Consider the following 23,801-nt stretch of genomic DNA (forward strand, 5'->3'; position numbering starts at 1 on the left):
ACTGTATTCTATTATAGCCTACATTTTGGAAATCTAGAAATCCATCTTTTGTTAGCTATGGTCTTTTCTAATTCACCAGACTATTAAATTAATGAGACCATTCCATCCCCCGACTTTTGGGTAAATGGTAGTTAGTGGTCATATTTCTTGTCTTTTAAAAGCTGGCAATTAGTTAAGCTCATAGTGATTAAGTTCCTTGGAATGGATCAGGCACCCGATATGATTATTCTTGTCAAAGCAAAGATTTGAGAATGTTTGAGAAAGGATTTCAGGGCTACCTTTGGATAAAGAGGGGCAACGTACAGAACTGATGGGATCTATATATTATAATCCAGTGGTTCACGAAAAGTATGATATGCACTATTGGAAATTTGGATTCATTCCAGGGCATCTGAACTCACCTTCTATTTTCTGAAATCAGGTTCTAGATGCTGTGCAACAGCAGTCTTTCATTTTGGAATATGCAGTTGAGTTAGTGTGGATAGTCAGTAGTGTTTTGGCCTATTGAGCTAGTGTAGATCGTCATGAATGTTTTGACCTACTTCCAGGGAACTGAGTTTGGTATGAAGTTTATTTCTTCTTAACAATGACTCAACGACTCTGTTATTCAGGATATAGGGCCTATTAGCATGAAGATATCAATATCTTAAGTAAGAAAATATTAACCCATAAGAGAAACTGGATGGCAGAACAGCCATGTTTAGCTGAATGGGTTTTGGAATCAGACTTGGGTTTTAAGTCCTGGCTCAGCCGTATGAACAGTGTGATCCTCAGTAAATTATTTAACTTTTCAGAGTTTTATTTTCTTCATCTGTAGAATTACATAGAATAGATAAGGATAGTACCTTCTTTCTAGAGTTGCTGTAAGGAGTAAATAAGAGTAATGTAGAATGCTCAAGATGTTGACAATTCTCACTGTCATCACCATCATCATCGTCATCATCAATTTCCCCATCATCACCGCTATCTGCCTTGACTTCCCTACTATTATCTACTTGGTTCAATGGACACCATCCCAGTTCTTCCATTTCATGCTAGCCCAGTTCTTGCCATTTCATAGCAAAGAATGATTCATTCCTTTTGTGTCTTCTAGAACTTATGCTGGCTCAGCCATCTGAAGCTAACTGTTGAGGACAGGAGTAGATTACACTTTTTTATCTCCATAGCAAAATGGCCCAAAACTCACCTGGATCTTCAAAATTCTATCAGTGGGAAGTAAAATATGATCTCAGTGACAGTTGTAATGGGGTACTTCTTTGACTGGAACTTCCCTTGTTCCTCCCTCACACTCATGGGTAATAGTGCCTGGAATCCCAGAGAGAGTGTCATTCAAGCTCTGTGGAACTAGCCTTCTGGACTACTCTGTGGTAGTTGCCATTTGCTCACTATCTTCCATCTTGCATTCTCTCTTTTACTCATTCATCCACTCACTTATTCATATTCAACAGTTACTTTTCCCATGTTATATAACAGGCTGCGGCTATAAAGGAGAGATATGATGGCTGTCCTAATGAGACATAATGAAGGACGTTATCAAGGAAATAGATGATTACAATTCAGTATGATAAAGGCAACACTGAAGGAAGAATCGGGTGCTGGGAAGCACAGAAATAATGGATCATAGAAGATCTATCTGACCTGTCTTGGTGGATCAGGGAAGAAATGTAGAAATAGTTCATGTTGGAGTTAAAGAGAGACATTGCAAGTGGTCTTGCCCGAAAGAACAGCATGAGGCTCAGGGGGAATTCCATCTTCAGGTTCTCCCTGAGCACCAGTAATCAGTTGCTCTCAGCTGTCTAGTCCTTTCTATTTTTACTTCCTCTTTTCTTGAGAACTTGGCCAGATAACCTGAGACAGGGGGCGATGTGAATGACAGCCACTAGCTAATCTTGTAATCCTTCCTCCGAAGACTTTGAATCAAACGTGTGTTTTCATGCAGAGATACCCAAAGATTTGCAGAAAACCCCAACAGGACCCTCTGTGACATGCAGTTGTGAATCCCTTCTTACCTGAAACTGAGACAGCTCTCTGTCTCTGCCTCTGTCCTTCTCCCTCTGCTTCTACAGCCTAGATGAATTGAACTTGAGACTTGAAAGCAGAGGTAAAATGAGATGCCTAGAATTATATAGAAAGTCGATAGCAGGGACAAGAATGGTACAGATTTCAAATGCATAATGAATTTTAGAGCTTCCAAAAATTTGCTTATGTTCTTCTTCTGCCTGGAATGTCCTCCTCCACATCCTACCAGGTTCATCTCAAAGGCTACCTCCTCTGCACCACCCCAATCCTAGGAACGATTAACCCCTTGCCCTCTGTGCTCCTAAACTTCTGTTGAGACCTGTCTTTCAGAGTTTACCTTTCAGCGTTATACTTGTGGTATGTTGAAACTGGAAAAGACTATAGAGACTGGAACCATGTGTTAGTCATCTCGGTATCCTCAGCACTTATTAGGCCCTCAGTGAATCTTGCTGAATGATTCAATGAACAAATCCCAGAGATGCCTCTTATTTAAGTCAAGTTGCCTTTTAGTTTAAAGCCATCTGCAAGGTTCTTTTTGGAAACTCCAGAGAAGGTCATATCCCTTCCAAACAAGCTTTTATCTTGACAGTGTTCATGGAGCTCGGGAGTTGAGTGGGCCTGGCTATTGGGCCACATGCAAATAGAAAACTCTTGTGATGGGTGGGCCAGAGACTGTCATCAAGTACATGGACTTGATAAAGTAGTATTTTTAAAGAAGCAGTCACAAACCATCATTACCCTAGTAGATAAATCCTGGGAATCCTCTCTCTGTCTTCAATGGAATCTCCTTGGTTAATCCTTCTATCTTCTTGCAAGTATCACAGTGCTCTCTGATGATTTCAGTTACAGTTTTCAAACCCAGGGGTCTGAGTCTGAGTCCACATGGCTGGCTCCATGACGAATGATTTCAGAGTCTGAGAAGGGGTCTTTCTCTAGTTTGATGTAGCCTAAAATCTGTGTAGCAGAGATCTTGGAGTCAGAAGAACTGGGTTCTAATCCTGACACCATAGCAACTTTGGGCAAGTTACATTGCTCTTCTGACTTCAGTGGGTGTTTTCCTAGAAGGGTTTAGAGAATATTCAATGTGATAACAAAAATGGAAATAAAGTGGAGCTGGTGTATACTGGGCACTTCATCATGATGAGGTCCCCCTCTTCCTGGGAAAGTGGGGAAGTGAGGCTGGACAAGAGATGGTGAGATAATTTTTTTTGAGATTGCTGAGAGCTGCTGAAGAAGAAGCATTTTGCACTAAAGCCCACTTCTTCTGTACCTACTTGTTTCCTTTTTTGGCTAGAGGCAAGGGTCAGTGGTGTCCCCTTTGATAGGCCAGGCCATCTCATTTCCCTTCTGCCCTCACTTCAGCTGCCTGAAACCACCAATTGTTCTTTTTCTGAATGGAACCCCTGTGCCCCCCCCTTTCCACCACAGTGGTGGTTTAGGCCCTCCCCAACTCTCCCACCCCCGCTTCTGCTGTGAGGTGACCATTTCCCAAATACCTGGAACTCAGAGGGAGTACCACAAACAGCTACTCTTCTATGACTTTGGCCCAGGGCCTTGACCCCAAGCAGCACATCCTGTTAGAACAAAATAGGTACTGAAAACAATAATTATAACACCGAGCACCCCTCCCTGTCACATCCCCCACCCTGTGAAGTTCCCCAAAAGGTGTTAGGTGAGGCTGGGGAGGGGGAACCCTTCTTGAGGGCCAGGAGGGCATTCAGAGCAGATGTCTTCTCCCTCCGCACTCCTTGTTCTTGCATTAAGAAAGGTATGGTGTTTATTCCTTTGAATTGGTAATCTATGCATGTAGAATGAAATTTAAAAGGTACAAAATGGCATCCAGTGAAGACCTACTTCCCATTCCTGTCTTCCACCTAAAATTCTCCACCTAGGAGCCCATTTCCTGTTTCCACTTTCTTGTGTATCTCTGCAGTACACATATTTACATTTGTTCACCCAAAAAGTTGCATGATACACACATGATTTTGTACCTTGCCTTTTGTATTTAGCACCATATTCTAAAGTTCATCTCTATACCTCTCTCCTGATAAACAGAGGGATAGTATTCATTTACATGTATGACTCAGAGTTTATTCAAGAAGTCATCAGCTGATGGTTATTTAAATTGTTTGCAAAAATGCAATGAATAACTTTGTGCATACATTATTTCCCCCAGTTTAGTTCTAACTCCATTAAGAAAATGTGAGGGTGGAGGTACTGTAAGCTAGCTCAGGGAGCACAAACACCTGGAATTCCTGGAATGTTCCCCTCCAGCTATGCTTGTCCTTCTGGGGAACTCTCACTCTCCTTTGAAGACTGGCTCATAGGTCAGTTCTTGCCTTAAGTCTTTCTAGACCACCACTACTAACAGGGAAATTTGCCCCCACATCTTTTGGGTTTCTAGGCAGTGGCTCCCAAACTGTAGCTATGTAAGGATGACCCTGAGGACTTGTTAAAACCCAGATTGTTGGGCTCTGCTCAGTCCCTATTTATTATTGAGCAGGTCTCAGGTGGGCTCTGAGACTGTGCAGTTCTAACAAATACCCAGGTGATGCTGCTGCTGTGGTCACGGCTGCCCTTGGAGAAGTATGGAGTCAGTGACTTTCCTATCCACTGCTTAGCACATTGCTTACTGACAACCCATGCTCCATGTCCCAGGCTGGTTTAGACCCTCTGAAATAATCACCTAGCTTTCCTTTTGGGGTTGAAACTCCATGAGGGCAGGAAGTGGCCACATTTGGTCTTCCGGGCTTGACACAATATAGTAAGTGAGCAATCTTAGAACATAGTGGGTGGACAATCCATATGTGTCAAGTGAATCAATGCACAGGAGTTACTAGTTTATTGCACTTTTCTTTACAGTGCTAAATTCCCTAAGGCTAAGACCTCTAGGTCCCTAAATATCTCTCTTTTCCATCCTCATTGTCACCAGCTGGTCTCTTCACTGGTCTATTGTTATAACTGGTCTTCCCATTTTCACTCTTATCCTTCTTCTAATCCCAGAGGCAGACAGACTGATATTATAATAACATAGATTGTAAAGATTGGCAACTACCTTTATTTCCATCAGTAGGGATCTGGTTAAATAAATGATCACATATCCACATGGGTGCATAAAAGATTTCCTAATTTTTTCTTATAGTTGCATACCCTCTCTTACTGTTGTCATTCAGTTAGTTAAATGCCATGACTTTGGAGCAATAGGGCAGTTTGGTAAGACTAAGTGATGTATTCCAAATCTGTTTCATGGATCACATTTCCACTAAAGCTTTTTTTTTTTTTTTTTAAATTAATAGTCTTCTATCGACATAAATTGTGCCTGGAACTTCAGTAAAATATTTGAGGATATCAGGGTGCTCATCAGTGGGGTATTTCTCATGGAAACTGATAAAAAGGCTACAGAGACAGGTCAAGGAAGATTTTGCTGGTTGTGTTAAGAATGTGGACATTTTCTACAGGCAGTAGGAGATTTGAGATGTATAAAGTGAGAGAACCATGGTTGCTTAGCATTTTAGAGAAATTCCTCTGCTACAATGGGAGGTTGAATTTAAAGGAAGGAGAGAGTACAGTCTGGAAACTCTCAATAGTCAGGTGAGCAATGATCAGGGACTTAGCTCAAGAGCAATGGTGGCAGGGTTGGAAAGGAGGGGAAGACATGGTGGCAAAATACACAGGGTTTGGTCTTCGCATATGGGATATGTGTGTGTGCCTGCAAAGTGCGTAAGAGAGAAAGCGAGTGTGTGGCTGTGCATGTGTGTGCACTCACATGTGTGTAAGAAAGAAAGCATGTGTGTGCTGTGTGTGTGTAAAAGTTTGTGGTATGTGTGTATGTTATGGAGGTGATGCTTGTAAGATTTGGCATTGTGAAAAACACCTCCCTAGTTCCTGGCATGTGTAACTGGACAGTGGTTGTGTGGTATGTCTACTCTAAGACTATGGGAAAAGCAGCTTTTGGAGAGGTGAAGGTGCATTCAGTTTGGGCCATGTGGCATTTGAAATACTTATAAGAGAAGTCCTGCAAAGAGTTGGATATTCCAGTCTGAGGCTCAGTAAAGAACTCAGAGCAGGATTGATAGACACTTGAGATAATGGGATACTCAGGTGGGTCATGCTAGAAGAGCACGGACTGAGATCCAAAGGGTTTGGAGATCACCAATGTTCAGGAGCCAAGCAAAGGGCATGGACTCCACAAGGAGACAGAGAAGGAATCATGAGAAAGGAAAACATGAGAGTGAAGGCCAGAGGAGGATTCCAAACCAGGGGACTGTGGATGAGGCAGTTGCTGGTAATCGCTGGAGAGAAACCACAGTGATATGGAGCAAAAACTGAACAGAGTGCAGAGAGGAAGGTGAAGCCAGGGAGGAGGTCAACCCTATCAGTAAATTCAGACGCAGAAAGGCAGAGAGCAATCAGGCTACAACTAGATATTTCCACCCTGGTTTAACTGAACATCACTCAGTCTTTGCTCTGAAAACTGAAGGATTATGTAAATACTTTTATAACAACATTTTATCACTTTACTGCTGAAAAACATCTTGAAATCATTTTTTTAAAAGATTTTATTTATTTATTTATTTATTTATTTATTTATTTATTTATTTATTTATTTGACAGAGGGAGACACAGTGAGAGAGGGAACACAAGCAGGGGGAGTGGGAGAGGGAGAAGCAGGCCTCCCGCTGAGCAAGGAGCCTGATGTGGGGCTTGATCCCAGGACCCTGGGATCATGACCTGAGCTGAAGGCAGACACTTAATGATTGAGCCACCCAGGCACCCTTTGAAATCACTTTTAAAAAATGCAATGAGTTTTGGGGCCCCTGGGTAGCTCAGTCAGTTAAGTGATCTCGGCTCAGGTCTCGATCTCAAGGTCATGAATTCAAACCCTGTGCTGGGCGTGGAGCCTACTTAAAAGAAATAACAAAAAATAAAAATAAATAAAAAATGCAACAAACCCCAAACTTCAAAAATAAGGAGAAAAAAAATCAAGGTTGTCCTTTGATTTTTGTGGCATTTTCTTCCAAGCTGCATGACAATCATCACAGGGAGGCAGGACGAGTGATCATTTTAAACCCTGTTTCAAGCATCTGCTAAAACTGCCTGGTAGCCAGATTCATTAAGTGTTGGTGTTGCAAGGGGCTGTGTAGATTCCCTCCCTCAACCTCACTCTGCAGCTGGGTGACCTTACACAGTCGTTTTACCTCTGAGGAAGCTGGTGTGGTTTTTCACTGGTACTAAGAGGCCCTTGCATAAGGGCACCTCTAACAAAGCTTATTATGCCTTGATGGCTGGGAAGGACTCCATTTAGCTCAGCCCCAGCGAGGCACAGCTCAAGAAGGAAGTGATGAGAACATGGGAAATCCTTTCCTACTCACACCTTTGTACTTAATGCAGCAACCTGCTGTTCTGTGGCAGGCACCAAATGCCAGTGTATCACAAGCTCCACGGCTGATTAGATTTCTAAAAGTTTTCTGGCATCTTGCTTTTGCAATGGATTTCTTCAAGGTCAAAATCAAATGGCTTTCAGAACCATCTGTATTGGAAGGCAGCAAAAATTTTAAATATATGGATTCGCAACTGGATTTTGTTCTAAACTATGAGTTACAAACCATGGTAAAGCAGTAGTTCTCAATCTCTAGCTGCATCAAAATCACAAAGAGAGCTTGTTAAAACCCAGAATGTGGGGCCCCCACACCGGAGTTTCTGATTCAGTGAGTCTGGGGTGCAGCCTGAAAAATTTGCATTTCTCATATGTTCACAGGTAGATGATGCTGATGCTGCTGGTCCTGGGACCACACTTTGAAAAATGCTGGTGTAGAGGAAAGAACCCCCAGTCTTCAGATCCCAGGTGACTCATTGCCCCTGAGTCTCGGTTTCCTGGTCTAGGAAATGAGGACAAAGAGACCCAACAGACTCAGAGCTTAGATTTTTTTTTTTTTTTAAACAAAACCAGAGAGAGAAAAAAAAGAAAGGAAAAAGAAAACCAAGGTCATTCTTCCTTCCTTTCTTTTTCCCTTTGGCATTTTCCTCCAGGCTGTGCACAGAGGTCCAGGAGGATGATCATTGTAAGCATGCTCTCAAGCATCTGCTAAATGACCTGGTAGTCACAATTCCTTCAATCTCTGTGCTAGGAGGAGCTATCTGAATCACTCCCTCCATTCTCCAAGTACAGCCACGTGGCCTTGGGCAAGTCCTTCACTTCCTTGGAAACCTCTTCTGCCTGATCTCATTGGGCAGAAATGGGTCAGATTGCTACTCTTAAATCACCTCCACTTAAGGAAAAAGGATGGGACAGCCTGGGACTGCCTTGTATCAGTTTTTGTTGTGGGGGAGGATATTACAGCATAGTGGTCAGGAAGCAGACAAAACTAGTTTCAAATCTTGACTGTGCCTCTTATTACAAACTTGGACAAGTGAACTCATTGAGACCCAGTGTATCACTGATGTGGAAGTAGGAATACTACAATGGCTGTGGGGATTGAGTGAAATCAAGGATGTAGACGCTTGGCATGATTTTAGACACATAGTAAAGAATCAATAAATGGTATATTGAATACTTGGAAATGTCTGAAACAGTGAGGTAGCTGCACAGCGAGTCCTGGACTGAATTGTGGCTAAGCGGACAGTTGAAGGTATAACAGGGAAAACCTAGACCCCCAAGAAAAAGAACAAAAACGAACCACCCCACCTTTCCTTAGACAAAACCTCCTCAACGTTCCTTTGTGGGCAGCACTATGTGGGTACGCGCTGCCCCAGGAAGAGGAGGAGAAACAGCTGGTACATGACAGGGAGGCACCCGCAAAGCTGTCTGTCCACCTGCAGTAGCTCCCCTTTGCCAGATCCTACAGGCGTAGAAGAGTCAGAGGGGCCCACAAGAGGGGGGGAGCAAGGAGCGAGGGACGGAGACTTTGCAATTATCTCCCTGAGACTGTTTAGAATGTAATATTCCTCTCCTCCCCCTTTCCTTTCCAAGTTGTAATTTTCTTCACAGAAAGAACACAATGGAGGACATATTCCAGACTGTCAAGAGCCCGCTACTAACTCCAACAACCCAGACACGGGAACAGATCAGGAGAAAGGAAGAAAAACAGAGGCAATTTATTTATTTATTTATTTTCCCTGCAGAGATTTCAGAGATTGAAGCTCAGAAATCCAGTTCCATTTGAACATCGTATTACCCGCCCACCTAATGGTTTCGGTATGATCTGTCCTCGGTGCTCAGTGCTCAGCAAGTTTCAATCCTTGTTTTCCCTGCCAGAGGGTCCGAGCTCTGCCCTGGGCTTTGTGCCTTAACCCCGATCCACTTGAGAGAATGGGGCTAGCAGTCTGGGTTGCATGGTTTGCTCCCCCTGCATTCCCACGTAAGTGTTTAATTGTCCAATTTTCTTTTTCCTGGGCTCCAGGAAGTGGGGAGGGACTCATGGCTCAGTCTCAGGGTGCCAAGTGTCCTCAGAAGAGTGCAGAACAGAGTATAAGAGGGACTCTCACTTCTCTGCCTTCCCCACTGCCTACTCCCTCCATCCCTTCGCTCCCACCCCTCTTTACCCCCTACCCTCTTATTCCCTCCCCTGCCACTCGTGTCTAGCCTAATTTTTCCCAACCTTTTAATCTTAAGCTCAGATGAGCAGCCAGGCTGCATTTGGACACATATCACTGACTTGCCCTCCAGAAAGCTGGTGTATTTCCTCCAGCAGAACATAAAAGCATGTAGAACCAGAACATCCGTTTTCTTATCTTCTTCTTTGTACCTGTCCGATGGAGCAGCTTTCTCAGGATATCTCTTGGTGCCATTAAATAAGCTCAATGCTGTTCTGCTAAATCTTTGTTTTCCAGAGGGTCCCATCACTTCCGAAAGGCTGCATGAAACAAAACACAGTCACCTCATCGGAGGGCTTCCTAGACCAGCCAGCGTCCAGCTGACCCACCAGCTGACCAGCAATGCATGTGAGTCCAGTCCTGTCCAGATGAGCTGAGCCACGCCTACTTCCGGCCATCCAACCTGCCGGCTCAAGAGAGAAAATAAATGCTTGTTGTTGAAACCATTGACGATATGCCGGAAATTGCTAAATGCAGAGAAAACAAAGATGAGCGAAATATGATCCCTGCTCATGAATGGGTTGCAAACATTCACAATGAGATTAAGATGGGAAAGTACTACAGTATCTAGTTCACGGAGGGGAAAAAACTGCAACATTGTGGCTGTACGAAAGGCAGAATCCCAGAACTTGGTCATCCCTGATCCAATCATTTCTTCAGAGGAAAATTGGTCATCAGTGGAAAAACAGAAAAAAAATACTTCCTTTCTGATTTCCACCTTTCCCTTCAGATCCCTTTGTAAAAGAAGCCTTTACATGTATTTGACAATGTGGAAGGTATAAAAACTTTGCCCTAGCTTAACTTACAGTTTATTTGGAGAGACAGGATACAAATGACCAGAACTTCAATAAGAATGCAAAGGTTCAAGGGCAGTGTTCATCAGTTAAAATGAAATTGTAATTTCAAATTATAGTATCCGTCCTCAGATGATAACCCGATCCACTAGACTTTAAACTCCTGAGCTTAGAGACTGTGTCCTATTCAAGATCGTATTGTAGTGCCTAGCAGGTAAATGAGTAGCCTGGACAATTAGGTATATAATTTGATTTGCTTTAAGAAGACCATTTCTAAAAGGTATTTCTTTTACATTTCCTTTTGTTTTGTTTGTCTTGTTTTGACTTTATTTTTTTAATTTTAAAAAATATTTTATTTATTTATTTGAGAGAAAGAGAGAGAGAGGGAGAGAGCATGTGTGGGGTGAGGGGCAGAGGGAGAAGCAGACTTCCTGCTAAGCAGGAAGCCTGATGAGATCGATCCTGGGATTCTGTGGGGCTCAATCCTGGGACTCCAGGATCATGACCTGAGCCGAAGGCAGACGCTTCACCGACTGAGCCACCCAGGTGCCCCTTGTTTTGACTTTAATACGTAGGGTCAGCATTTCACGTCTGTAAAAGGGAGGAGAACTGACATTTGTCAAATACTTGCCATTTTGTAGGCACCATGCTGGGCCTGTTCCGTTCCTAGTGATACTTAATCCTCACAGTGACTATAGGAGGCAGATTTTATTACTAACATTTACAGATGTAGATACTGGGGCTCAGAGAGGTTAAGTAACCCACCAAAGATCACACAGTGAGTAAGTGGAATAGAGTTTTCCTATTTAAAACTTACTCTTCCCAATGCCAATACTCACCTAGGTCAACCCCTCACTCAACAACTTGTAAATCTTAAATTTGGTGATAATTTGAAAAGGCTTTCAGTTCAGGAAGAGAGGAGGAACATCACGGCCCTGAAGAGGACTCATGCATTTTCAGCGGGAGAACAGTTAGAGTCACAGAGTTTATAGAGTCCCAGTGGGATAGATTAGCAGCATGTGGGGTATGTAATGATAGGGTCCGCAAACATTCCTAGATTGAAGAGTTTATGCATGTCTTCCTGCTTTCACCAGCTGTACTTGCCTCTGACTTAATTATATGCTCAGGGTACAGATGCCTCTAGAATTGCAGGCCGGATCTTGCTTCCCAGGAAGGCTTATTGGTTAGATGACACTCAGCTCATGGAATGCAGGGGAAAAAAAGATGTTGGTTTGTCCCTTAGTAGTAGAGATATAGTTGAATCATTGTGAGTCAAGATTCATTCATTCACTCATTCAGAAATATTTATTGATTACATATGGTGGACCTTCATTACCTTTGTTCACCTTAACAGAAGGGTGGCCAATCAGAGTACTCTATTCTCCTAGACAACATAATTAGTCTACTGTTTGGCAGATAACAGAAGAGAGCAAGAGTCCAATATCTGGAATTAACATGAACATTCAGAGAAAGTGTCTCAGATCTTGAACTGATAGGATCTTGAAAGTCTGGGGTTGTCAGGGGCTATTTTACCCACCATGCTGAGACAGCATGCCTGAGAAGGAAGCCCACATGGAGGAAAGCAGAGTTCAGACATGGAAAGAAAGGAAATAGTTGAACACCTAGATCCTGCCAGGCCTGAATCCTTAGATTGGAGCTTCATTGAGTAGAGACCCTCGCTGCACAGAGCATTAGAGTTGGGAGCTGGTAATATGAAAAATATGAATTCCATTTCTTTATCTGACTTTGAAATTGGGGAGAGAAGATTCAGAGCAGTCTATGGGAAGCATAGCTGATATTATAGAGCAGGCAGAGTGCTTGGATTCAGAGCTGTGGGTTTGAATCCTAGTCCTTATATTTGTGCTTTGTAATCTAATTATAGGATCTACAAATCTGGCCCCAGGATTTGGGCAAGAGGCCACCTTCTCATCCCACAATGAGCTCCCAGTCTAGTGGGGCATGAGAGCTTACTAACTGGTTGCACAATTTTGGAAAATTAGTTGACCTTTCTGAACTCAATTTCCTTATTTGTAAATGGAAGCTACTGAGAATGCCTTCCTCCAGGAGTTGGAGTTGGAAGAATCAAATGAACCAGTAGATATGAAAGCACTTTGTAGATTGTGAAGGGACCATACCCCAAAGCTCTGCAGGGGCAGGGCTGGCCTAGGTCACCACTGACCGAGCACTCACACACTGAAGTAAGTACCAAGGGCCTAACGACCACAGGCTTGTGGAAAGAATAAAATAACTTGTATTATTTAGAAAATCCTCTTTAGCAGGATACTCAAAAATTCTTTTTCTTTTTGTAACCTAGCTTAAAATGAATCACTGGAGAGGGTCCAACTTCTTTGGCCATGAGGAACGCTGATCTTGAGTCCCCCATATCAGGTAGCAGTCTAACAAACCAGCACAACATTTACACTGAAAGCAAATCAAACCAAACCAACCCAACTATTTATTAACTGATTGATAGATCTTGAGTCTGTGGGTTAGCTGGACAGTTCTGCTCATCTGGGCTGGCCTTGTCTGGTCTCATCCCTTCTCATGCACCAAGGACCAGCTAGTGGGCCAGCTGCGGAGTGGCTGGTACAGAATGCCATCAGATGCGGTGTCTTCCATTCTTCAGTAGGTTAGCCTGGGCTTCTGTTCATGGAGGTGGCATGTTTCCTAAAGACTGCAGAATTGTTCAAGATCTCCTGAAGTCTAGGCTCAGAACTGACCCACTTCTTCCACATTCCGTTTTCCAAAGCAAGGTATAAGGCTAGCCCAGATTCAAAGGGGCACCTTCACCTCCTCATGGGAGGAGCTGTAAAGTCAGGTTGCAAGTGGTGCAGAAACGGGGAAGATAGAAATCAGAGTATGTTTGCTATCAATCTGTCAGATAGCCTTCAGGCTAAGATGGGAAAGTCATTTAATGCTGTAAACTCAGAAAAGGAAAATGTGGCTCCTCTCTTCCCTTTATCTGGCCCATGCTCTTTCTGTCCCCTGACCCTTCGGGGGGTTTTTCTTGATCTCTGCTGCCTAGACCATCGTGGTAGCTGCCAAGTGATGTACCTGCCTTCAAACCAATCTGACAAAGAAGAAACAGGTGTTCTAAGGATCTAGTCCTTCTCTCCTGGACCTCAGCCCAGGAGGAGGTACAGACATATTCTCCCTCTAAGGCACACCAATGAATGCTTCTGTACCTTCTTGCTGCAAATCGCCTTCCACTATGTCACCGAGGTTATTTTAATAAAGTTCTTCACATTACCTACGAAAGAGCGACTCCACTTCCTAGTCTGGCATTCACAGGTTGTTCCCAGTCTCTTTTTCTAGGCTTTTGCCCTGTTACTTCTGGGCGAGGAACCACAGCTTCCATTTCATCAGTGTTCAGCGTTTCCTCCGGGCCCCCAGCCGTATTTTTTCCCCATGTAGCATTTCCTCCGTCCGCACATGCTCGCTCACACCTCTGCCTCTTGCAATCCCACTCTTGCTTATTAAGACCTTGCTCGGTTGCCAACCTCCTCCACTGAGTCTTCCCTTCCCAACTACTTAGAATCAATCTCTTCTTTTTCTCTGGGTCCCTAATCACTTTTTTTTTTTTTTTTTACTATAGTATCATATCTTTTTTTTTTTTTTTTTTTACATGTTTGCAACAGGAAGTGAAAGAGGAGGGGACAGAGGACAGCTCCCACTCCTGGGGCAGCTACAAAGACCCACTCCTTTTTCATCCTCCAAAGGTATCTAATACCACATTCTTGTGCCATGTACTACACTGGATTGTAACCCCCTGAGGAGGCCTTGGTTCTCTCACCTGGGTATCCATCACAGTACGTGGGGTGTCTGTCTCATGGTGTGGGTGCGGTCAATGTCACTGACCTGACTTGAGTCTCTCCCAGCCACCCCCACCAGCTGTGGAGCACTGCCTCAAATCCTGGAGCTGGCCAGAGTCACGGCCACTTTCCAGGACTCTGAAAGCTGCACTTAAATTGGGATAAGCCCTAGGCCACTGAATTGGCATGAGTTACAGGCCTAAAAAAAGTCCTGCTCTGTAGCAGGGTGTCAGTTACTAATTGTAATTCCTCCTCTGGCCGCTTTTCTGAGGCTTGAACTCACATTGCCTTGCTGACTTTATTTTTAGGTGTCTGGCAGTTTAAAAGTGTGCTACAACTATCCTCAGTTTATTATTATACTATGAACGGCCCTTGGAAACCCAGTGCCCTGATTACCATCACACGGCCTGTTCAGATGAGGACTCCTCTTTACTCCAAGTTTGAAACCCCTTGGTTTTGATGAGTGGCTTTCAAACTGCTGTGTAAGAATCATCCGGGCCCCTTGGAAGCATGTGGATTTCTGGGTGTTATCTGCAGAGTTCCCGGATTCCTATGTCTGGGCAGGGCTTAGGACTGTGTAATTTTCTTGGGCTCCCAGAGGATTCTGCTGCTGGCTAACCCTACTTTGAGAAAAACTGCTGTAGAATTATAAGCATCCGACAATGAAGAAAAATGTTGGCTGCAATTGGTTAGCCGATGTGAATGCCAAACTTTATCATCACATCCTGGAGACCAGGGAGGCCTCCAGACACCTCTCCTTTCACCATGCCACTCCTCTGCTCAAGAACATGCAGTGGCTCCATCTTTCCTCATCCACATCAGGTCCAGACTTGTCCCCGGACCATTCCAACCCCTGCTCAGCTACTCCTTGATGTTCTCTCCTTCTGCGTGCATTCTGCTTGTTTTGTACCCCCAATCTCTTCTTAGTCAAGAATCCCCAGGGCGCCTGGGTGGCTCAGATGGTTAAGCGTCTACTTTCAGCTCAGGTCATGATCCCAGGGTCCTGGGATCAAGTCCCGCATCAGGCTCCCTGCTCAGCGGGGGGCCTCCTTCTCCCTCTGCCTCTGCCTCTCTCTCTCTCTCTCCCTGTCTCTCATGAATAAATGAATAAAATCTTTAAAGAAAAAAAAAAAAAGAAGAATCCCCAAAAGTTTATTGAAGCCTTCCATGTATCAGGCACTGTCCCATGGTTCATTTAGTCTTCAGATCAGTCCTGGGAGGAGGGCGTTAGCATCACCTCCATTCCTGCTGAAGGGGAGTTTCTGTGACTTGCCCAAAGTCACCTACTGTTAAGTGAACTTTAAGCCCAGAGTGACCGATCTAAGTGCCAATGACCACTTATGACATACTGTGAAGCCTACTTAAATCCCGCCAAGCACCCTTTTCTGAACTCAGATGTGAACCCCCTTTTCCTCATCTGTGAATTGGGTGTGCATGTCTCACTCAAGGTCGCTGTGAGAATCAAGGCAATGGTCTCTGCATGGCATCTGGCACAATCTGGGTGATTAAGTGGTACCACTAGAAACCCAAGCCAAGTCTCGTCAGACAGGAGAGATGAAAATCGTGTGGCTTTTGAAAAATGATGAGATTTAGTTATTAGAGTAAACTTCCTGGCATCAAACACAATTTACCCTTTTTCCTGCAGGTCAGAGGTATCCTTCAAGGTTAAAGATATTAGGAACCATCCTTTCTGATGGAACATTTTTTATTTCCTCTTCAAAGAGTAATCTCAGGGCGGCCATAGCCATGGAAACAGAATGTGGCAGGTGTAGCTGTGCTCTGCATTAGGGCCCGATTTCCCCCCGGCAGGGAGGAGAAAGGCCGCGGTCAGGGAAGATGAATGGATCCGGGCGGTTTTGTCACGGTCTGCAAAGAGCACATTCTCCCAGTGCCTCCATCAATCAGGCTCCGGTATTGAAGACCCTCTGCTATCACTTTTGAGTGACTTGCAGCCCTTTTGTGTCACCAGCGAGGGACTTCTCATCTGCTTGGGTGACCCAGAAGTGTGATGCGGCTGGCAGTGGGGCCAGACCCACAATTAAGAGTATATTTCTTTGTTTCTTTGTTCCTGCCCGGTGGCTGGAAACAGAGGATATGTGGAGATCCCCCTAAGAAGACACAGTGTCGCCGGTTTGGTCAAGCGTGGATGAAGCTGTTGCTACCCTCTCTCATGGGGAAGGGACAGGAAGCAACACCAGGGGGACGTCACGGCAGGCTGCTTTCGCTAGCCATCGCCGCGGTGGGAAGTGAGGAAGTGGGCTCTGGAAAAAGCAAATGTACGAACCAGTCCTTGCCTCAGTTTCCCAAAACTGTAAAATGAGAGTGACTGTGCCTACCTCGTAAGGATGTGGCAAGGATTAAAAATAGTCACATAAAACGTCTGATGTGTGGATGATGGTGAGTAGCAGCAAAGAACACAAGCCAGATTCAGATTCTATCAGCCTTCACAGTATAAGGTGGCGGCTCCTTCACTTTAGATGAGCAGTATTTATTTACTGGGAACCTCGTGTGCTTTGGGGCCCTAGGTTAGCCTCTGAGGACAAAGATATAATGGAGATCCAGTCCTCATGAGGAGCTCCAAGTGAATCTACAGCCAGTGTTTGTAGAACAGCTGTGTGGTCGCAGGACACCAGAGGTCCAGATAATTCAAGGAACTCACATGAAGTTCCGGAGATGTTATTTCCAGGACCCATAAGCAGGCCTCCTAATGCTACATCCAGGGCTTTTCCCATGGACTGATAGCTCTTGTTTTAAGAAAACAACAGGGCCAGTTACATCATTCGGAACAAAGGCTCTGCAAGGGCTGAGCTACCCAGAGACCAGACCAGATTAGTGAATAGAACTAACGAAATAAAAGCTAACTGGAAGACTAAATGTGATCACACTGGAGAATGTAGTCATCATTTGCAGGAACTGAATTTCTCATCTGCTGGCTTAGGGAGCCCTTGGCTGCCTCTTCCTTTCCAGGCTGGGCAAACAGGTCATTCTGATAATCCAAGAAATGAGCTTCTGGTGATGTCACCCTCCCCCTGGGCACCTGAGCCCATTATCACATGCACTTGACTTTCATTCTCTAGCACCCCTGGATCTCAGCTCAGGAGTGACTCAGCAAGGGTGAGACTTTGCTCCTCCTTCAGAGAGGAGTCTGGTTTTCCTCAGGAAGAATGTTCTGAAATGTTCCTCCTGATCCAGATGTATGTGCTTTTCAGCCATTTCAGACCCAAATTTAAATCATGCTGGCACTTTAGGGACCGGAGAATAGCTCACTGCATTTATTTCCTTGAGATAAATAGGATGAGAATTTGTTATGTGTACTTCTGTGGATTTACTACCTCCCCCACCTCCCCACCAATTTCATTATGAAAATGTTCAAACAAATAGAAAAGTTGAAAGCACTCACATGCTGATCACCAAGATTCTACTATAATCATTTCACTATAACTTACTTGCATTACTACATATTTATCCACTGATCTATCAATTCATCAATCTATCTTATTTTTTTTTAAATTTCAAAGCTGCAGATATCAGAACACTCTCCCATCAATATTTCAGCTTTTTTATCTTACCTAGAGTTTAATATTTTTTCTGTCCTTTTTTTGAACATATGATAAAATGTACAAATCTTAGATCTATCATTGATGATTTTGATAGATTCATGCACTTGCATAATGTGAACCCCTTATAAGACATAGAATATTACTGGGACTCCCAAAAGTTCTTCCAAGTCTGTCAATCCCTGCCCCCACCCTGATCCCCATCCCAAGCAAGCATTGCTCTTATGTTCTTACTACATCGATTAGGTTGTCCTATTCTGAGCATCATAGAAAGTGAATCATATTGTAGGTTCTCTTTTGTATAAGCTTCTTTCACTCAGGGTAGTGTTTTGAGATTCAATTCCTATGTGTTTAGACAGAGCCCATGAAGATTGTTGTGGGGCTTAAAAGAGATATGGCAGCCCAAATAATTAAGCACAATGCTTAGCACATGATGGGCATGTCATAGGTATTAACTACTGTGACTGTGATTATTTATTGTTTTTATTATTGTTATTTTCATTTCATCATGTCTGCTTATGTTGGCTGTAGTATGGGCTGGTCACCAAAGCAAGTTATTTATCTTAATTTCTTCATCTGGGAAGGTGACCTCAGAGAATATTCTAGATCCTAACATTCTATGGTTCAGAGCTCCTTGGGGTTATTCCCTAGCTTAAGTATATATTCTCTATATACTTAATTTCTCAATTAGATCCTAAGCTTTATAGTAGCAGTATGCATTTTGCTTGCACATCTTTATATCCATTCTGATGTTTTGCAACGTGCTAAGCATGTAGGAGATAATTAATACATATATTCAATACGAGGTCAAAAACAAGGTTCCACCACACAGGAGTTGCTTGCCTAGGAAATGGCATCGAGGCCCGTGAATTGTTCTGTCAGTCCTATGGTAGTTAACCTGCTCAAGTTCACATCACTGCTTTGGGGGGCAAGAGTCTGGGTTGGAATTTTGGTTCTGCTGGGAACCCGTCTTTAGTGGGATGGCTTAAACAGGACGTATGTCTCTTGATTTTTATCCCAACTCCATAAGATAGATGTTATAATCTTCGTTCTACCAACGAGGAAGACTCAGGGAAGTAGCCAATAAGTGATGGAACTCAGATTTGAACCCAGCCTGTCTGATCTATAGATCCCATGCTCTATTTTTGTCCCATGGTCATTCTGACTGATTTTAGGTGTATATGGAGGAGAGAAGTAAAGGTCGAGGAGATGAACACTTGATGAAACTACTGGTATGACTAGGAAACATGGTTAATGATAAATGACTCCAACATATGTACCCAGTACAACAGACATGTGTCTAGCATTACCACATTGAGTGTTCTTTGGTCCTAAGGAAGTCCTGTAAGGTAGGTGAGCGAACGTTATTGTTTCCACTTTATAGGGAAGAAACCGAAGGTCAGAAGGATAAGTGACTTACACAAGATCACAAAGCTAATGCAAGACAAGGGTGGTGCATAGAGTTGAGGGGTAGAATGGGAATTTGTAGGCAGGTGTCATGATTTTAAAGTAAGGGTTTTCTGGGCTGCCCTCTTACCTTTTGGAGAAAAGTTATGTTAATAGAAGATATCTGTGGGCAAATACATTTGAAATAAGAGTATGATTAATCCTTACTATTTCAAGTGAGGTTGTCAAAATAAGTCCAAAGTTAACGTATTTAAGGATGTGCTTCTTGAGCATTTTCTATGTGCCAGGCAGTGGGCCCGTTGACTGTCTGTTTCCAGCAGGATGGATGAAATGAATTCTACCCATGAGTGATGCTGTACTACCACCCATCTTTCTTGGGAGCAACTCGAAAGGCCGACTGGTTTATTGCTTTTATTCTCTCAGCTCAAGGCCTGAGTCATTCCATTAAGTGAGGGTTCTGCTTTGGCCTTTTCCAGCCAACAGCTGCAAGATACCAGGTTGGCATGAAGCAGGTGAGTGAAATCAGCTTAAATTTAGCATCACAGAAATCTGTTTCTGTGGACCACTGGGGGCCACTCAGCATCTTCGGGACAGGGTGATTACCTCCACAGCCACTCGCCCCAGGATAACCTTTCAGGTTTTAGCAAGGGCAGTGTGTTTTTCCTTTAGCTGTCATCTGCCTGGTTGAATAGCATGACTCAACCCCTTGTTTAGAAAACAGCATAGTGATCAATGGGTAGACCCGGGGGGGGGGGACTGTAGTGAACAGAAGGAAATGAGAACATGCACTTTATGTGCATTTTCACAGAACCCCATGGCCAACCTGTAAGGAAGAAGCACTTATTATCCCATTTTATTGTGTGGTAGATGACTAGTGTGCCAACTCCTGCTGGTTTGTCTTGAAATTTCCCAGGCTTCTCACTCAAAGTCCCACGTCCTGGAAATCTCTCAGTCCTGGACAAACTGGGAAAACTGGTCACCTGAGGTGGAGCTGAGGTTCTACCTTTACTGCAAAGAGCATTTCTTAAACTTTGTGCTCTCCTACCTCTCAGTCATGAAGTCACCAGACAGTCTGAGCAGTTTGTAATTTGGGGATGTTACACCCATTTTACTGGTGGGGAAGTGGAGGCTCAGAGAGATTAATGACTTGTCCAGGGTCTACTGACTAAGTGGTGACAGAGGCAGGTTTGGAATGCAGCTCTCTTTGGCTTGGAGGCTTCTCTACACAGCTCACCTAAAAGAGAGGTAGGAAAGGGAAAACCTGACAGGTGTGAGGAATAGGCAGCAACGTATTTGGGGATGCCACAGTCTGCTCCTGGGAGCTCCCTGGGCAATTCCATTTTCAGCCCTTTGACCTTTTATTCCAAAAGGACTTTACGGCTTTCTGACCACAGGCAGGATGCAGAGAAGCTGGGCAGGGGCATTGGGAGGGATGCCTGTATGGGCAGCTGAACACCAGGAAGCACCGAGAAGAACCAACAGTAGCAGCCATTATCATCAGGTGCCACAGACAGCCTGGGCCTGGAGTGAGGGCCTTGTGAGAGAGTGCCAACTCTGGGAGTGCGGGGGCAGTGAGCGACGGGGCCCCAAGGAGGACAGGGCTGGACCTTTCCTCACGTGACTCTGAAGTGACAGCCTGGAAAACCTGGCAGGAGTTGCATGCCCTGGGAGTGTCCTCTGTCCTAAGACTGTCCTTCACAAGCGTGTCCACTCTGCCCTTTTCCTCCCAGTGCATTTTAACACATCACATTTGAAATGGGCTGCTAATGCCCTGGGTTCGTTCGTTCTCTTATCTAACACTTACTGCGTGCCTGTTGTGCACCAGGGTAGCGGTGCTGGGAGTGGGAGATGGGTAACGCGTGTCCTTTTCTCTGAAAAGGCCTTCCTTGAGAGGACAGATAAGGAAGCAGCTCAGTGCATAAGAGCAATGGGCTTGGAAGTTTCTCAGACCTGAGCTCCCATCCTGGCTCTGCGACCTTGGTCAAGTTATTTGGAATTTCCCCTGAGCCTGAGTCTTCTTACCTGTAAAATGGAGTTAATAATGTTACCTCACAACTGGTGGGAGGGTTATGTGCGATGATAATGTCCAGGGCTAAGTCCAGTGACTGTTACATGGTAATCACTCAATTAAGGAGAGTTATTTTTCCAGTTCTTCCACTTACCAGCACTGTAAGCTTGGGCGAGTCTGAGAATCTTGCTAGGCATCAGTTTCCCTTCTATGAAAGGGGAATAGTAACTCTGTTATAAGAACGTTAAGGTAATTAAACCAGATGGTACATGAAAGCACTTAGAATAATGCCTGGCATACAATATGAATTGAACAGAGAATAGTGATTATTACCAACACTGACGGTGATACATACCACAGGGATGTGGACAAAGACTAAGACGTTCTAGGAGAGAATTCTAGGAAAATGGGTGGGAGGGTGTGTCAGGGAGTGGCAGCGTGTGTAAGATATGGGGGTGTGAAACTGCACAGTGTTCCAGAGAACCGGTGCAAATTGGGAGCTCAGGGTCACACGATGGGCAGAAGGGAGATGGGCTTAAATGAACCCAAGTCCAGGTTCTCCCACTTGTTAGCAAAGTGACCTTTGGAAAGTGGCTGAATCTGTCCTAATTCCAGCCTCCTCCTCAGTAAGCGAGAGCTCATGCTTTCTATTTTTTAATGTCAGTGTGAGGATGAAATGACATAATGTCTGTAATCGCTCAGCCAGTGCCTGGCACAAAGGGGGCCCCCCAGAGGTGGTGGTGAATAACCGTGGTATTTTACTAGAGGACATGGTGAAGGGTATGAGGAGACCGACAGAAGGAGAGAAATGGTGATCGGGTCAGGACAATCTCAACAATGGAGTCTTCCTTTTCTGGAAGCAGTGGGGGTGCGCAGTGCTCAGGACCCCTGAGGCTCTCTGATCTTGGAGCCCAGCTTCGGAGCCCACATCCCTCAGCTTCGTCAGAGTCTAAATTTACCCTCATCGTAATTATTCACACTGTGCCTCATCAGCTTGTGAGCAGAAGGAGCGGAAGCCAAAACTGGGAGGGGGAGGCGGGAGGGAAGAAGACAGAAAAGAAAGGAAGCTTCAGGCAGCAGGGCTGCCCAGGGTTGCCTGCAAGCTGCGGTATTGGCCAGTCCCCCTGAAATAACTCCTAAGGGCAAAGTTGGCTCATGTGGCTTCCAATGTTAACATTAGAGCGAACCGAGATTAAATGCTCCCGAGAAACTGACCAGCCTAACATTTTTCTCCTCCCTCTCTCTTTTTATAACTATGACCACAGTAGTAATTCAATTGGAAACATATTCTGTCCCTGACTGCTCCGGCACTGGCACTAGATCATTCCCAGGGTTTGATATTTTTATTAAATGCACACTGCTGTTATTTTCTGCTGAGGCTAAAAATACATCTGACTTCAGCAAAGGCTCAGTTGGGGCCTCCTCCCTGTTCTCTAGGAGGCCAGGACCAGGCAGGACCAACAGATCGATGGGCCTCCCAATTAATTTAGGCAGCACCCTATTTCCAAGGAAAAGGGCCCTGGATACTGATATACCTGTAAAAATAAAGATGGAGTTCTGGTCTAAAAGGACACATAATGGGAGCCCACATTCCTAACCTCATTTACTGCCCATCTCCCTTCACTTCCGGCTATCACCCCTCACCATGTCGAAAGCTTTTATGTACTTTCAAGCCCCCTTGTCTTTGTAGATGCCGTTCCTTTGCACAGAATGCTGTTCCTCCCTCTCCTTCTGTGAGTTTGTGATTGTTCCTTAGTCTCAGCTCAAGCACTAGCCCATTTTCTGAGCCCATGCTTTGACTGAGACCCTCTTTGCCTGATTCCCCTATGCTCCTTCTGCTTACACCTTCAGAACTCACCTTTTGCATTACAATCAATTCAATCACTTAGGTCTGTCTACCCATTAGATCTTGAATTTCATGAGGCCAGGGACTGTGTTTTATTGAGTTTAGAGCCCTAGCACCTAGCCCAGTACTAAGCTCAATGGGCTGGGGCAAGTGAGGCATGGAGGACACAGAATTTGAGGAGGTGCTGCCTTCAGGTGCTGACCCTACACTGGAAAGATGCTGACAGTGAGTGCTTCCTCAGAACTCATGCCAGAGGCTCCAGGCTTGTCCCATTTAAGTCCTGGTCCTGGGGCCCAAGGGGGTTGATCAACAATGATCTTGGTGGAAGACAAGTCAATCACCTCTTCCTTTTGGAAGCTCTCCCCTCCATTGGCTTTTATGATGGTGCACTCTTCTGGTTTTCTTCCTAACGGTCCTTCGCTGCTTCTTTCTTGGATTCTTCTTCCTCCATGTGCTCCTGAAATGTTGCTGATGAGATGCTGCTTGTCTGTGGTCCCACAGTATTGTCAACGTACTACCCACCTGCTCATTCAGTCACTCATTCAATGTTTATGAAGGGGTTCCTGGGTACCAGGCACTGTTCTAGGTGTTTCAAATATGGCAGAGAGAAAGTCAGAGAATGATCCAGTCTTCAGAGAACTGACATTCTAATGAAACACACAGAGATTAGAATAAAACATCTATAATAAAATGTTCATTGTTACACTGATCTATAATTAAATGCAAGGGCCTTGCTTTATTCATCCCTGTATTCTCAGCTTATCA

The sequence above is a fragment of the Leptonychotes weddellii genome, chromosome 4 (assembly GCF_054177405.1).
Source record: "Leptonychotes weddellii isolate Sample4059 chromosome 4, ASM5417740v2, whole genome shotgun sequence".
In the NCBI taxonomy this organism is placed as follows: domain Eukaryota; kingdom Metazoa; phylum Chordata; class Mammalia; order Carnivora; family Phocidae; genus Leptonychotes; species Leptonychotes weddellii.